Source organism: Pan paniscus, chromosome 4, assembly GCF_029289425.2.
Source record: "Pan paniscus chromosome 4, NHGRI_mPanPan1-v2.0_pri, whole genome shotgun sequence".
Classification (NCBI taxonomy): Eukaryota; Metazoa; Chordata; class Mammalia; order Primates; family Hominidae; genus Pan; species Pan paniscus.
Window position 1 is genome coordinate 71,103,158 of NC_073253.2, and position 16,222 is coordinate 71,119,379.

The 16,222-nt window shown below is 39.2% G+C and overlaps 1 protein-coding gene across 3 annotated transcripts in view; it reads left to right on the forward strand.

The window, feature by feature from the left end:
• The window catches only part of FYB1 (FYN binding protein 1), a 168,246-nt gene that overhangs the window by 40,136 nt on the left and 111,888 nt on the right, over positions 1–16,222 (forward strand). Inside the window, exon 1 of one of the 3 annotated variants that reach the window (XM_008963331.6) lies at positions 14,352–14,521. The exons of the other annotated variants lie outside the window; for them this stretch is intronic. The gene's annotated coding sequence lies outside the window, so the exon portion shown is untranslated. Of the gene's footprint in view, positions 1–14,351; positions 14,522–16,222 lie in introns of those variants that run through there. 3 annotated transcript variants of the gene reach the window in all.

Here is a 16,222-nt window from a genome sequence, read left to right on the forward strand (position 1 = left end):
TTTGCTATTGTAAATAGTGCTGCAATAAACATATGTGTACATGTGTCTTTATAGCAGCATGATTTATAATCCTTTGGGTAGATACCCAGTAATGGGATTGCTGGGTCAAATGGTATTTCTAATTCTAGATCCTTGAGGAGTTGCCACACTGTTTTCCACAACTATGTAATTTTTAATTGCCTCTTTGTATTTCAAAGACTGAGCTCCTTGACACAATAGGACCATTTGATTAAATCTTATAATCACATTGCCTAGGACATGGGCTCCATAGGAAACAATCATAAATACTTTTATATTTATAAATTAACTAAGATTCACAAATGTGTCTCCCTGCCTGGATTTAAGCATTTTAAGGATCAGTAATATTTTAATAAAAACACAAATACAATTAAAAACAAAAACAGCCTTGATGAATGACCTTTTCTCATACTCTTTATGTTTCCATGAGAAATCAGCCTTCCTGACATATGTGCTGTGGTGATGGGGCAGTGAATATGGAACTAAGTGGAAGATGCTGTTTAAAGACCTAGAAATGAGCCTGGATATCATGCATGTGGCGTTCACAGTCAGTTTACTTAAAGAGTTAGCCACAGATAACAGTAAACCCCATCTAAGCTAGAGAAAGGCCAGAGCAGTGGTTCTCAAAATGTCATCCAAAGATGCCTGGGAGTCATCAAGTCCCTTTCAGGCAACGCACAATGTCAAAACTACCTACACAATAATACTACTATGTTAACTTGTCTTTTTCATTATCACTTTCTCCTGAGTTCTCAGTGGAATTTTCTAGATACTACATAATTATCTGAAAAGGCTATTAAGATATCCTTCCCTTTTCCAACAACATGTCTGTATGAGGCCATATCTTTATATACTTCAACCAAAACAATATGCCACAACAGACTGAATGCAGAGCAAACATCAGGATACAGCTGTTTTCTATTATGCCAGGCATTAACACATTTGCAAAAATGTACAACAATTCCAAGCCTCTCACTAAAAGTTTTGTTTTAGAAAATATATTTTTCATAGAAGTTTTACGTTAATATGTAATGATTTATTGTTATTTTAAATGCATTAATAAGTAAATTAAAGTTTTCTCAGTTATTACCAACGTTAACAAAAGCATTTTGGGGTCTGCCGATCATTTTTAAGCATTCAATGGTCTTGAAACCAAAGAGTTGAGAACCACTGCTCTAGAAGATGGTGAGTACAAGTATAAAACAATGGGACTTGTAAGCAATGATTAACTGAAGAAAGAATAAAGCCAATAGAACCCTGTTTCTAAGCTGGCCAGGAGACACTGCTAAGGATGCTCACCGTGGTTCTTCATCCAGTCAACTAATTACCCACAGCTCTTTGGGGGCTACATCTAAGTCTAACTTCCTTCTTGTAAACCAAACCATTTATTTGCCCAGCCAAATATTTGCTAGCTCTTTCTAGTTGCATACAAACTTTTTAAAATGAAATGTTTATGCTAAAATGTCACACTTACAATGGCTTTACATGAGGATTTAATTTCAATTTGAGAGGACAGCTGGGTCTGTTGGCAGCCTGAATACCATTTCTGAGACCTGCTGCACATCTGTGGGTTATTGCAAGGAGAACGGGTAGAGTGGCGCCCAGAGCAGCCCTGACTCACCTTCCTGGTAGCTTATTCATTTCTTTAGTTTCGTGTGACTTATATTTCTAGGTAATATGGGCTACTGATGCCAGAAAAGTTTATATTAAATGTTCCTTTTTTGTACAAACATGCAATGTTTATTTTGATCAAAGCTGACTCCTGAAGGAGATTGGTATGCATGTGTGTGCATGTGTAGTGTGTGTGCATGTTCTGAAACAGGTATCTTTCTGTCTTGCTCTTTCAGCCACTCTTATCTTTGGTTCAGAGAAAGTTCACCATTGTTCATTGTTCTACATTGACCTATTTCTCAAGAGCTCAGAGCTAAGGCAAACAGTTTGATGATATACAATTCATCCGTATCCCTGAAGCTTCTCTTCTGTCTTAAACATGCTTACAGTCACTTTTTTTTAAGTCTCTTCACTATATAAAAATGTATTATTACTTCAGTGAGTCAGTCTTACCTAGAAACCCCTTCAAAGGCATCATCCACAAGGCTGATGTTGGCACTGTGGTCTAATGACTGAAACGCAACTAGACAGGGTGCAGCTGAGAATTGCTGATTCTGTGGGAACTTAGACTTCCCTGTCTCAGTTCTCCCCTCTGTGAAAGAGAAATAGCTCTCTGCACCTGTGTTCACCTCCCAGCCACATAAGAATTTTGAGAAATAATTAGTGTCTGAGCACCTCCTTATTAGCACTCTTTCTCCCATTGTTTGCACTAATCTCCTGGTCTCTCAGCCCACGAAATCCTACCCATTCTTCGAGTAGCATTTCAGGAGCACTCCAATGTGTAATAATTTCTTATGACTGGGCTGTTTATTTCATTCTTGAAATATACTACCCTGCAATAGTCATTGTATTATGAATTTTCCAGAAATATATCATATGTTTTTCCAAATAGCCTTGGGTTTCTTGAGAGAAGAGAATTTTTTCTTATTTAACTTTGCCATAGCACCTAACAGAAAGCTTTGTAACCCAAAAGGTACTCAGTACATTTAGAGAGAAAAGATGGCCAACCATGTATTTCATACTTGCCATGTGCCAAGCACTGTGCCGGGTGCTTTTGAATGTGTTCCCTAATTGAATTCATGGAATTGAGGCTGGAAATGGGGACATGACTTGTCCAAGGTAACACAGAAATCCCAGGGCAACAGCAGCTGAAGCTGGTGGCTACAGCTGTTTTTTTTTTGTTGTTGTTGTTGTTTTTGCTCTGAGCTAAGTAGTTTTTTCTATTCCATCAAACTGCCTCCTGGAATAAATATGTCTTGATTAATAGCTCTTCCTGCTCATTATCTTTATTTCTTCCTCCTTGTTCTAATCAATATTAATATCATGATATAACACTTTAGTATATTTTCCTTTTTAAATAGAAAGATATTTGCACAAGATTATGCTCCATTTTTATTACGGTTGGCCTGGGACAATCAGTCATTCCATTCACTCTACTAATATATATACATGTATGTGTATATATATGTGTCTGCGTGTGTGTGTGTGTGTATACTGAGACAGGGAAGTCTAAGTTCTCACAGAGTCAGCAATTCTCAGCTGTACCCTGTCCAGTTGGGTTTCAGTCATTAGACCGCGATGCCAACATCAGCCTTGTGGATAATGCCTTTGAACGGGTGTCTAGGTAAGGCCAATTCACTGAAGTAATAATACATTTTTACACAGTGATAGGACTTTTTAAAAAAGTGACTGTAAGCATGTTTAAGACAGAAGAGAAGCTGCAGGGATGTGGAAGAATATGTATATATATATATATACACACACACATATACAGACATATATATACATATATTATACACATATACATATATATATGCTGTGACAAATTCCCATGAATTTCGTGGCCTAAAGCAACAGAAATTTATTGTCTTATAGTTCTGGAGGTCAGAAGTCTGCAATGAGCCTCTGAGGTGTGGGCAGAGTTGTGCTTCTTCTGGAGGTTCTGGCGGAGGCTCCATTTCTTTGCCTCTTCCAGCTTCCAAAGGCTGCCTGCATTCCTCGGCTCATGGCCTTATTTCAGCTTGAAAACCAACAATAGCTGATCAAGTCTTTTTCAGTGGCATCACTCTGACACTGGCCTTCCTGCTGTCTGCTTCCATGTATAACGATCCTTCTGGTTACTTGGGTCTTCCCAAAATAATCCAGAGTAATCTTCTCATTTTAAGATTCTTAACCTAATTGCTCTCCTGCAAATTCCCCTTTGCTATATAAGGTAGCATATTCACAGTTCCTGGGATATGGAGGTGGACACCTTTTGGAAGATGGGGAAGTTATTTTGCCTACCTCACTATAGGAAGAGTTTAGTTATGTTGGAAGCAGTATAAAGTAGTTCAGAGATTCCCGATCTTGATTTGCCCATTAGAATCATCTGAGAGCTCTGAAGAGTACAGATGCCCAGGCGCCTCACTCAAGTGCTGTGATTTAATTGAACCACACGGGCCTGGCTGTCAGCATTTTGTAAAATTACCCTCAGGTTATTCTCTTGTGAAGCCAGCTTTTAGAATCACTGGGTATATTTAACGAAGTGGATCTGGACTATTATACAGACTGAAGTTTCAGGACCTCTTCTGCCTTTTAGGCAACTCACTTTACCTCTCTAAACCTGATTGCCCTTATCTATAAAATGGGCATAATCATCACCTTAGCAATATTATGAGGATTAAACTAGACAATCTATATAAATTCTCTGCACCTTGCCTGGAATATGTTAATCCCACAATAAAGGTAGCTATTAATCATTATTTGACTTTCATACAGTAAGTCAAATCATATCCCTAAGTTAAGGCAGACATAAATGTCAAAAGTGAATATCAAAGGATGTACCCCCAACTCACCCACCTTGGTCAGACTTAAAGGAGTTTAGAGTTTCAACTAATTCTGGAAATGGACACAGTTCAGGTGAGTTACTAGTTTCCACTGTCATTTTATTTAAGTCTGGACAATGGCTGATTTCTCCCCTGGTTTCTTCTTTTATAGTCACTCTCTTAACACTGCAGAGAATGAGTCTATAGAACAAATTAGCTTCGTATTTCGTGCAAGCAGCTTGTTGTCTGCACTTCTCTACTGGGGAATGGTGGACATCAATCCCATTCCAACAAGCTCAGAGTCCTACTGTATTTTACATGGATCCTTTAGTAAGGGAGTATCAGCCCCTGTCTTCTAAAAGATTCATCCACTATTCCCTGGGTCCTGAGTCCCAGGCTCCTTTTGATAGCCCCAGTCCCATTCTGGCCAAGAAGGCAGGAAGACATTGAATCAGGACAGACCCCAGTCCTAGGATCGTAGCCATACTCTTCACACAGAGAGATGAGATCTTCTGCCACTGTAAGACAAAGCCTTGTTACTATCTCATTTTATTTCCATGCATTACAAAAAAATTATAGTGGACAAAAGAACCATCCTAATTTTATCGTGAGAGAAAGCTGTATTTAGGTAAAAATCCCAAAGGGGCCATCAACTGTAATACTCTAATTGTGTTTTAAAATTTATTAGCTCTCAGAACCAAAAAAGAGGAAAGATTACATCATAAGTCAGAGATCTTGCTTTATTAGCTCTCAGAGTAAGAAAATAAAAAGGAAGGGAAGTTCATATATAAGAAGTATCTTCTACTTTTTTGTCTTGATTTTCTTTTGCTAACCTCTTTCTTTAACCACTGGGGAATTACGGGGAAATACAGTATCAAAAAATGTTGACCCTGGTGATTTGAAATTAAAATCAATGATTCCTAATATTCAATAGTAGTCAAGAAAACTGGAGGCTTATGATTCTACTTCCACTTCCTTCAGTTCTGGAAATAAACTGACAACACATTACTGTAGGTGACAACTTTTCCAAAGTTGGCATGTCCATGGTACAAAATATTTGTGGGTATCTTTGTCCCATGAGGGGTAGACACATTTTGGTTTGTTTGTTTTGAGAAATTTTACAAACAGAAGAAACAGAATATATAAGAAACAACAATGTATTCATCACTAAGAACTGGCAAAGATTTTGTCATCTTTGCTTAAAGTCTTTCTAATACGAAAAGAATAAACATTATATATAAAGTTGAAATTCAGTCATAATTGTTCCTCAGGCCTATTTCTTGCCATTGCTTCCCAAAGACAGTCTCTATCATGATTTCACTGTGTTTCATTTGAGGTTACTTATCTATCTACCAACTAAATGTAGTTCTATTCATCCTGATTTGTATGGCCAGGACCCCAGATCCTAGAAGGTGGAAATAATATTATTGCTCTTGTTAAAAGTTATCCTTTGCCTCTGAGTCTTTCATCTTATTCCAATCTGATCATTGATCTTAGAGAGATGCACTGGGCTTTATATGTGTGTCAAGAATGGAAACAGCGTATATGTCTTATCCAAGCCTTCTGTTCCCAGTTCCCAGTTGGCCCTCTCAAGGTGAAAGGTCTTCCCCAGTGAAAAACATTTTGGGTCAATCTTATGGGATTCAAGAAAAACAATTCTATAAAGAGAATCAGGAGGAGAATTTCAAAAGCTCATGACTCAATGAGGCCTGATGAAGGAAAGCTTTATGCGTGCTATTAAGGAGTTGAGATTTTTTCTTCCATGGATTGCAAACCAAAGGCCTACTGGATTCAGGCAGGTGACTTCAATGAGGGAAGCCATTATGGCAAACTCTGGAGGCTTTTCAGAGCTCCAGCAAATTGTTGCATCAGAGAATCAGACTTTGCATGGAAAGCTAGAAATTTCCATCATTACATGAAATCACTTTAGTGTTTATATTTTATCATTTTTAAAAATTAAAATCTACAGAAAAGCTTAAACAATAACACAGCACACATCTATATCCCTTTCATCTAGATTTACACCAAATTGTTAATGTGTTGCCACATTATGTGTGTATATAAATTATTTCCTAAGCCACTTGAATACAAGTTGTGCAAATGACAATTCATTCTCACAGATCTCAGCATGCACCTCCTAAGAATACGAACATTCTCTAGTTTAACCATAATACTATTGGCATCCCCTATGAAAAATAATAATTTCATAACATTTAATTGCCCATATTGAAATTACTCCAGTTGTACCAAAATTATCTTATCAACTTTTTTTGTGCAAACCAGAATCCAACCAAGAGTTATGTATTACACTTGATTTTTATATCTTTTTGGTATATTTTAATCTGGACAAGTTTCTCCATCATTTTATGCTTTTCCAAACTACTTTTAATGGATTTATATGAACGTATGTGAGTGTGTGTGAATTTATGTGAATGTATGTGTGTTTGCACACACAGAGATGCAACAAAAACAGGTCTGAAGACCAGATTTATGCTGTGAGTTTTATTCTCTGCACCCAGATATAGTCTATCAAAAATCCCACAGACAAAAGTGTAGTCAATATAGCTTTTGCCTCAGCCAATATTAGTGTATTTTCTTATTAGGCATGGAAAGATAAGAGATAGAGAATGCCTTCTTTTATTGACATTTATTGAGGGCCTAAGCACCTGATGCTGCACTAAACTCTAAGAATGATAAATGAAAGTCACTTGGAGGAGGGAGCTAGTTACAATAGCAGTTTGCCTGGCACCACCCTAAACCTACTAAATCTGGAATCTGCACTTTAATCTCCTCTGGTTATTTTTATGAACACTAAAGTTTGAGAACTACTATTCTAAACACACCCATGAAAATAAGGAAGAGAACTCTACCCCTGACAAGATCTAGTAGAATGAAGATGTAGAATGCTATCATACGATGCAATACATACTCTGAAAGGGTCAGAGGAGACTTTGATGGAGGAGGTGAAATTCTAGCTGAATTTGAAAAAGGGTGGATTAGCAAAGGGTAAGACAATGTGAAAGAAGACATGAAGTGAGAGAAGCAAAAGCAATGCCACATGCAAGTGAAGAGGTAGTAAGGTCTGATGAAGGAAACGCTTGTATGTACTCTTAAAGAGTTGATTTTTTTTTTTAAAGGTTTGGAAAGCTAGTGAAAGGCTTAAGCAAATATCGTCCAGTTAAGCATAGGAAGATCATGTTGACAACCCTGCAAAGAAAGGATTAGAGGCAGAACAATTCTATCGGAAGCCACTGCAGTTAAAGAGGCAGGAAATGATGAAGTTGGTGCACTGAGACTGGAGGGAAAAGGCTGAATTCAAACAACACTTGGGAGACAGGAGCAACAGGACATGCTGGTTACACATGAACATGTAAGTCAGAGAAAGGAGTCTAAAGCCAATCCTCAGCTCGCATTTCAGTCTTGTGTAGATGGTGCCTGTTGGACATTCAGGGGAAAATGTCTCTTATGTGGTTACCTAGCCAGGAGAGCAACAGTAAGACCCTCAGTAGGGTGAACCAGGGACCCATGAGAGGCCTGCAGCTGGGGCAAAATGCTGTGACGAAATAAGCCTTGGATCAGACTGTGGGCTTGGTGCACACTTGCATGCTGAGCAAAGGAACTTGTTAACACTATTAAAAAAGTGGAACCAACCAGTGGTGAACATTATGGTTTTGTTGAAAGATCCCTGTATGCTTTGCCTACTTCTAGTGCAATGATTTTCTCTCTCCACTCTTTTTATCAGTTGCCTCCAAAATAAAGTGAGTATCTCAGGAGGAGGGTTCAAGACAGTTCATTGGGCATGAAGAGAAATTGTTAGAAATCTTATATTTTAAGAATCTCTTCCTTTATTTTCTATTTTTGTTTGCATTTTATAATGGTTAAAGTATATTCATAACATACTTTATAAGAAAAATTTTGTACAAGATAAATTTAGCACTTTATTTGCATAAAAAACAATTCACGAATCAGGCAGCGTCAGAACCACAAAAGGTTCAGAAAGCTCCACCCCAGCAGCATGGGCGGTGAGTTTTCATAAGTGCACTAAGAAGAAAGACAAAGAAAATATATTTGACTGGTTAGAGCAAAAAGACTAGTTAGAGGTTAGTTGGCAGTATCTGATTGGGAAAGTCTTTACTTAGAAGTTAGTTGGCCATTCTAATTGGTAAAGTTTATTTTATTGTTTACATTGGGCTTTGGTTTGCTAACATAAAAACCTAAAACTCTGGAGCCTTCCCAGCCTAATGCTCTGTCAATTAAAATGTTGTAACAGACACATACACACCACACACACACATATACATACATGTATATATGGGTTCATTAATAAATATTCACATTTTTGCAGTGCTTACCCAAATATATTTTACTGCTAGCTATACAAAACCAAAAATCTTCAGTGACCACTCTTCTGCATGGCAGAAAATCAGGAAGAGACTAAAGGATGCAAAGTGGGGAAGCAGACACAGTTCTCATACCTCTGCTTCTTAAAGATTGCTGACATCTTTTATAAGGTTTTGTCCACTAATAAAACCCCATGTAGCAAAAACCTCTGGAAGGTATTCAAGTCCCTTATAACTTTCCGTAATGTAAATGCATTTCTAGAATTTTAGAAGCTTGGAGGTGGAAAAATCTCTGATGTTAACTAAGTAGTTTCCTACTTGGAAGAAAGCAGGAAGAATGAGCAGGTTAGAGGAAAGAGGTTGAAGTTAGAAGGATTTAGGGAGAGGAAAGTAGAGAAAAGCCACTTTTTACACATTAAATAGGAGCCAGTCCTGCAGCTTGCAGATTGTAATACTTCTCTGATATGTGTACATGAGTGTTGAGTTGAGTAAGGGGAAGTAGCTGTTAAAGTCAAAGAAAATAAGCAGAACCCATTTCTTTTCTTCTCTCCTACACAGTCCATTCTCATCCTAATGTGTTTGGGCACTGAGTGATTTCTGACAACAGACAATGAGCTCACTAGAGGAATACACACCTTTAATGAACTGTGATCAGGATGTGATTGGCTTAAAGACAGAGCTCTTGACAAGTCAATATATGTTGGCAGGGCAACAACAAGCTTCCAGAAAGGCGTGGACTCCTCAGAGCTTCATCTGCTGCTGTCTGGAGCAGTGGCGAAGCTTGGGAGGCCACTCCCTGGGTGAGCAAGCAGAAGGTGGCAGCCCTCCCCCATCTGTCTTCACAGGATGCCTAATCCCTGTAGTAAGGGAAACCGTCAGGACTGTGCTAAAGGTTGACTGGAGGCCAAATCATTTCACTTTCAAACACATTCATGATTTGTTTTCTGAGTAAGTCACTGGAGGCTTTTATCTGGCACAGCAGAGCTGGCTTGGCCACCAGAACCAGATCACCTTTCCTTGAAAGATGGCTGAAATGGCCATCGGTTTCGTGTTATTTACTCCTTTGAGAATATTAATTTAACTTCATCATTTTTTTTATTGTGGAAAAATATAATTGCTAGTAAGTACAACAATAAGTACAGTATTTAATTTAGAGGACAGAGAAGCAAGCATATTAACAAGTGATAGGCATGAACAGGCTGACACCTCAAAGTCATCATTATACTGAGCAGACAGCACAGGATAGGGTTTCTCCACCTGGAGAAGAGGGGAGTGTGGGATGAGATAGGGGCAGTAGAAAATTTGGGCTGGGGTATAAAGACAGAAATTCTTATATCTGAAATGGATATTTGATACTGGGAGTAGTGAGTTGAGAATAAGCTGACCTTCTCCATCTCTACTACACCCACCCCCACTCTAATTCTCTTTACCTAGGGTTTTATCTCCTTGTATTGCACAACAGAGCTGCACCAGATAGGGAAGTGGAAACCTAGTTTTTACGTCCACAAAGAATGAGCTACTCATTGAGACATTCATCATTTGCTTAGAATTACTCTTGCATGGGGGAATGGAAGCCCTAAACATTTAATAAATATCCAGAAGCACTGAGGTGTTAGCTATGATTCTGTAGCAGATGTTAAGACCAAAAACTTTATTTAAGAAGCCTTTGAATGATTTTTTTTAATTTAATTGCTCAGGTTTCCCTGTAATTTATGAAGGCCTTTAGTGAATAGCCACAAAAATAATGAAAACTTCATATTCAAATAATAACTTAATATTACATTATTGGTTTCCTTTAGAAACATAATGCAAGTAATTCTTTTCAACTTCACCTTCTGTCAACACCATCTCAAGGAGGACTATACGTAAAGGAAAATATGCTCCTCATATTTTTATATTTTCCTCTAAATGATAGGGGAAAATACTACTACTATACGGTGTCTTAAAAGTCTTACATTAATTCGCCAGTTCAGAAAATTGGTTGCCTGTAACCAAAGCATGTAGTAAAATAGGTTTGCATGAAAAGCAATACTTTTGCTTTTATTTTTTTATTTTTTATTCTTAAATTTAATTTTATTTTATTTTAAGTTCCAGGGTACATGTGCAGGATGTGCAGGTGTGTTACATAGGTTAATGTGTGCCATGGTGGTTTGCTGTACATATCAACCCATCACCTGGGTATTAAGCCCGGCATGCATTAGCTATTTTTCCTGATGCTCTCCCCTCCATTGCCCTCCCCCAACAGGCCTCAGTGTTTGTTGTTCCTCTCCCTCTTTTATTGATCATAAGACACATAACACAGAGTGACAAGGGGAGAATCAAATGTAATTATCAGCATCATCATCTTGTTGTAATCAAATAATATTACTGCACAAATTTTCCTTTGTGAGTAAAGATTTTATTAAAATAGAAAAATGAGTGTTTATTATTATGCAATAATAAGAAAAGCTCAAAATAAGATAAATTTGAGCAAGTATCTATACTTCCGCTTATTTCAGAAACATACCATCATGTTACTAAACTCACCTCATAGCATTTTAGTTGTTTTTATTAAACCTTCAAACCTTTCAGACACTACTAAGCATAGAGACCATTCATATCAAATGAAACTTTCAGTTTTTTAAACTAAAACTTTCTAAATGTGTACATTTGTTTTCTGCCTTTTTGGAAAGCAAACTTTTAAAAATGTATATACTTTTAGGACACAGAGGCTGAGAGATATAAATTGCTGGGCTCACCTTCCCTTTCCTGGGACAAATGCATTAAAAAAGAGCAACAGTCCCACAAACCAGGAAGCGCCCTTGGCCTCTAATAAATTAATTTATTCAGTGTTTATAAAGTGCCTTCTGTGTGCCTGGCAATGTACTACAAGCTAGAAATCCAGGACAAATAAGCCACAGTTACCGCCAACCCTTAAGGAACTCATGATCTAGTGAGAAAGACAGACATACCTCCAACAACTAAGAGAGAGTACAAGACGCCAGAGCTCAGAAGGCCTTACCCAGTCTTGTGGGACAAAGTTCAAAAGGAGATCATATCTACACTGGGTTTTGGAGCATAAGCAGGAGTTAGCCAGGTGAAAAAGGAGAGGGGGCAGTACATTCCATGAAGACAGGGCGTGTTGCTTGCTTTTGGAGGATTATTTTATTTTATTTTATTTTATTTTATTTTATTTATTTTATTTTATTTTTGAGACAGAGTCTTGCTCTTGTTGGCCCGGGCTGGAGTGCAATGGTGCAATCTCAGCTCACTGCAACCTCCGCCTCCTGGGTTCCAGCAATTCTCCTGCCTCAGCCTCCTGAGTAGCTGGAATTACAGGTATGCACCACCACCACGCCCAGCTAATTTTTGGATTTTTTAGTAGAAACAGGGCTTCACCATGCTGGCCAAGCTAGTCTCGAACTCCTGACCTCAGGTGACCTACCCTCCTAGGCCTCCCAAAGTGCTGGGATTATAGGCGTGAGCCACCTCACCCAGTGGATTATTTTATTTTGTTTTGGCCATCTGAGAGAGGTTGGCAGAGAGGAGAAGAAAAACAAGTAATCCCAAATTCCAATTAGGCTTCCTTCATGGCCCAAGATCAACTGTCCCATGTTAGGTAAAGTCTTCCTCAACTCTTCTGCCCCCATGCAGAAGAAATTACGTATTCCTGGGTATTTCCAGAGGCCTTTATCCATACTTTGAGCTTAATACTCATCACAGTGTGTCATGGTTAGTTATACAGTGTCTATCTCTATAGTGGTTATAATACATGTTTGGTTGCAGCAAAAGAGACACAACATAACACTGATTTTTAAAAGTTAAATGTCTGTCCTCCTGTTCCCTTCTTTATAACCATCTAGCAAAATCCAGTGAAGATGGGGTTGTCTCCCGTGTTGGGGGCCAGGTCCTTCTATCTCCTGGCTCTGTCATGCCTAGAGTATTACCTTAGTCATCACTGGATCAGAAGAGCTCAGGCCCCCACAGCATCCCAGCCAGCTGGGAGGGGAAAGCATGATGGGGCCCTCCTTTAGGACACACCAAGAAGCTACATAGATCCCTTCTGCATAGATCCCATTGACTAAAACTTAACCACATGGCCAAATCTAATGTCAAGAGGGACTAGAAAATGCCTTATCCTGTGTAGCTGTGGGCCAGGTAAAAAGCCAGAGATCTCTTAGGATAGAATAAGCATCCTAAACTTTTGGCAAACTTTTTCTGCAGAGGACTAGATAGTAAATATTTCAGGCCATATACGGTCTCAGCCATGTCATCATCATTGTTGTCATCATCATTGTTACCATCATTGTCTTCTTTTGCTTCTTCTCCCTTTTCTTACAATTCTTAAAAAATGTAAATTCTTAGCCTGAGGTCTGTACAAAACATTCCACAGGCCAGATTTGGCATGCGGGCCATAGTTTGCTGACCCTACTACTCTATAAGAAGGGAAAATCATACGGGGAGGAAAGTGACCATCTCTGGCATAACGTCTGTAAGATTATAAGCCACTGAGTGGAAAATCCTTGTCTTCTCCATCTTTCTAGTCTTGACCAGTGCTTGACCCACACAGTAAGTGTTTGATGTTTATGAATGAATGAGTAGAAGGAAGGTGGGGGAGGTTAATTTCACAATCACAATTTGTTAAAATCTCATTTAGTCCCAATGGTAGCCTCTGTTTTGGGGGGTTTCTTTTCTTTTCTTGTCTTTTCTTTTCTTTTTTTCTCTTTTCTTTTTTGCTTTTCTTTCTTTCTTTCCTTCTCTTTTTTTCTTTCTTTCTTCTTTTTTTTTTTTTTTCCTTCAGACAGGATCTTGCTCTGTTACCCAGGCTGGAGTGCAATGGTGGTGCAATCATAGCTCACTGAAGCCTTGAACTCCTGTGCTCAAGAAATCCTCCCACCTCAGCTTCCCAAATGTCTGGGGCTACAGGCATGCACCATCACACTTGGCTAATTTTTTTTTATTTTTGTAGAGACAGGGTCTCACCATGTTGTCAAGACTGGTCTTGAACTCCTGGTCTCAAGCAATCCTCCTGCCTCAGCCTTCCAAAGTACTGAGATTACAGGCATGACCCACTACACTCAGCCCCATTGGTAGTCTTTTCACATGGATTATCATCTAAATACTCCATTTCTTCCAGCCTCAAGAATAGTCTAACAGAGAGCCGACAGAGTGAGTCTAGTGGGCTTTCCAGCACATGAGTGACCACCCTTCAGTTGATATGGTCAAGCACCCCACTTTACCTCCTGACCTCAGGTGCAATTAGGTTCCAAATATTCCACATGCTCCAGTGGACCTTTCTAATTGTAAGCATCCCCCTTTGGCCCCCATTGCAGGTGACACTCCTGGGTGTGTGGGAAGATTATGGGTCCAAAGAACTTACAGCTTCTTCCTCTTGAATAAACATGGTGGCAGGCAGGAGAATCTTGTTTTGGTTTTACCCTTTTAAATATCACATGCTTGGTGGGAATGTTAGCAGAAGTATCCAGGCTGAACAGACACTTTTAAGTTCCCCTTTCTCCTCCTTATTACTCAATATCCTGAGGGCATAATAGAACTTTTCTTGTCTAAGTTTGCCTGGTCAGGGGAAGGAGGTGTGGCTCACTCAACAACTGCCCTGGACAAAACCCTGCCAGGCATCAGAAAGCTCCGCGGTTCTTGAGTTCCACATGCAGAGCAGATGCGACAGGCAGAAGTGAGTGGGGCCCAGACCCTGGCCCAGGAAGATCCACTAAAGGAGGCCATCCTTCCACCTTCTTCTGCAGGAGTCAGGTAACAGCTATGCCTAGGTTTCTTCTTTCAAATAAATGTGTAATTTTTTATAGCAGGAAAAAAGCACCACTTCCAAATTCTGGCAGCACAGACTGTGCTAGCTGAATAACTGAAGGAAACGCATGTTCTGTTGGAAAATAGCAAAAGAGATGAACAGGAGACACTAAAACTCAGCCTCATGGTAGCCAAAAGGATGATAAGCAGATAAAAATGTGGCCGGGAATGTGTCTGTCACTTGCTCTTTCGTAACTGGATAAGGCCTCTCATGTGTTCTTGTTGGAACCTCTGGTGCCACTAGCGTTAAATAACGTCTTGCAGTGAAACCAGAAACAAGGTTTTATTGCCAACAGAGCTGGGCACAGATGGTTTATTTCATCCTGGTTCCTAACAAATATGTGTCCATCCTTTTGATGAGAAAGAGTAACTTTCAATTTCCTCCAAACCTGGCAGGAGGTGAGGATTCACATGAGATTTCTACATAGACTAAAGAAAGGGACTATACTGCCATGAATTATGCCTTCTCAGAAGGAATCCTGGCAAACTGGATAAATGATGACAAACAGCTGCAGATCAGCCAATGAGGCCTTTCAAAGCAACCAGCAACTCCAAATTTTCATCGGAGCCTTTGGCTCTCTTGTATACATTGCTGATTCTTCTGAAAAATTCACAAGGTCTTTTCCCCCCATTTAACTTGATTTGCAGTGAAGTAATTAATAGAAATGGGCCTCTGACTCTGCCTTCTATTAGCTGTGTGACTTTGGGAGAGCCACTTAACCTCTCTGTGTCTCAGTTTTCTCATCTAAACATGGGGATAATAATAGAACTCATCTCATGGAGTTGTTGAGGGGATAAAACTATATACACTTTTTGAATACTAATGTAAAATAATAATTAATATTCACCATTTTAAATATTTTTGCATTAAATACAAATAATTTTGCGTGGGAAACAGATGGGCTTATCACCGGAAGGGTGAAGTTGTGGCTGTGATTTTCTGCCCATGCTATGGGAATGCCACCGGAGGTTTTAGGTAGAGTAAAACGTCCCCATGCAATGTGAGACACACATACTTCAAATAGTCCAATACCTTAAGAAATTAATCATAAGTGATAGGTGAGGGGGAGGAGGATAAGGGTGCTCTTTCCAATAAAACCACGTTTTATGATGTACCATTAAAGGCGATCCTGAATATCAAAGGCGTTATGGTGCACTTAAGGCACCCCATGGAAAAGTTGACCATCTGTTTCAAAAAGGAAAGGCTAAAAAGGTTTCCATTTCCCTTGAGAAATTATTGTAAAGGTTGAAATCCACACTGCCTGACTGTCATGTCCATCATTTGTTTACTACCATTGGGCTTCAAACTCCCCCCAGCTTCTGCTGGAGTCCAAAGGCTTGGAAGCTCGCAGCAGCTGATTTCTGGTGCAATGCTGCACCTTGCAAGTTACGGCTGCTTCATAGAGCAATCACACTGACATCTAGTGGTCCAAAGAGTAAGTGCAGGCGGTGGCTTTGAAGCTTTTACCAGCCTCAATGTGCTTTAAAAACCACATTTTCCACCATTTACACAATACGTTAACAAGAGAGAGAGGTCAGGGATGTAGAAATGATATTTCATTTGTCTGAGGTGTTACTAGAGGCTGCTCTAAAGGAACATTTCTAAAAACAAGAAAGTGAAGAGAGTGAACCGTGGCTCGCTGGCGG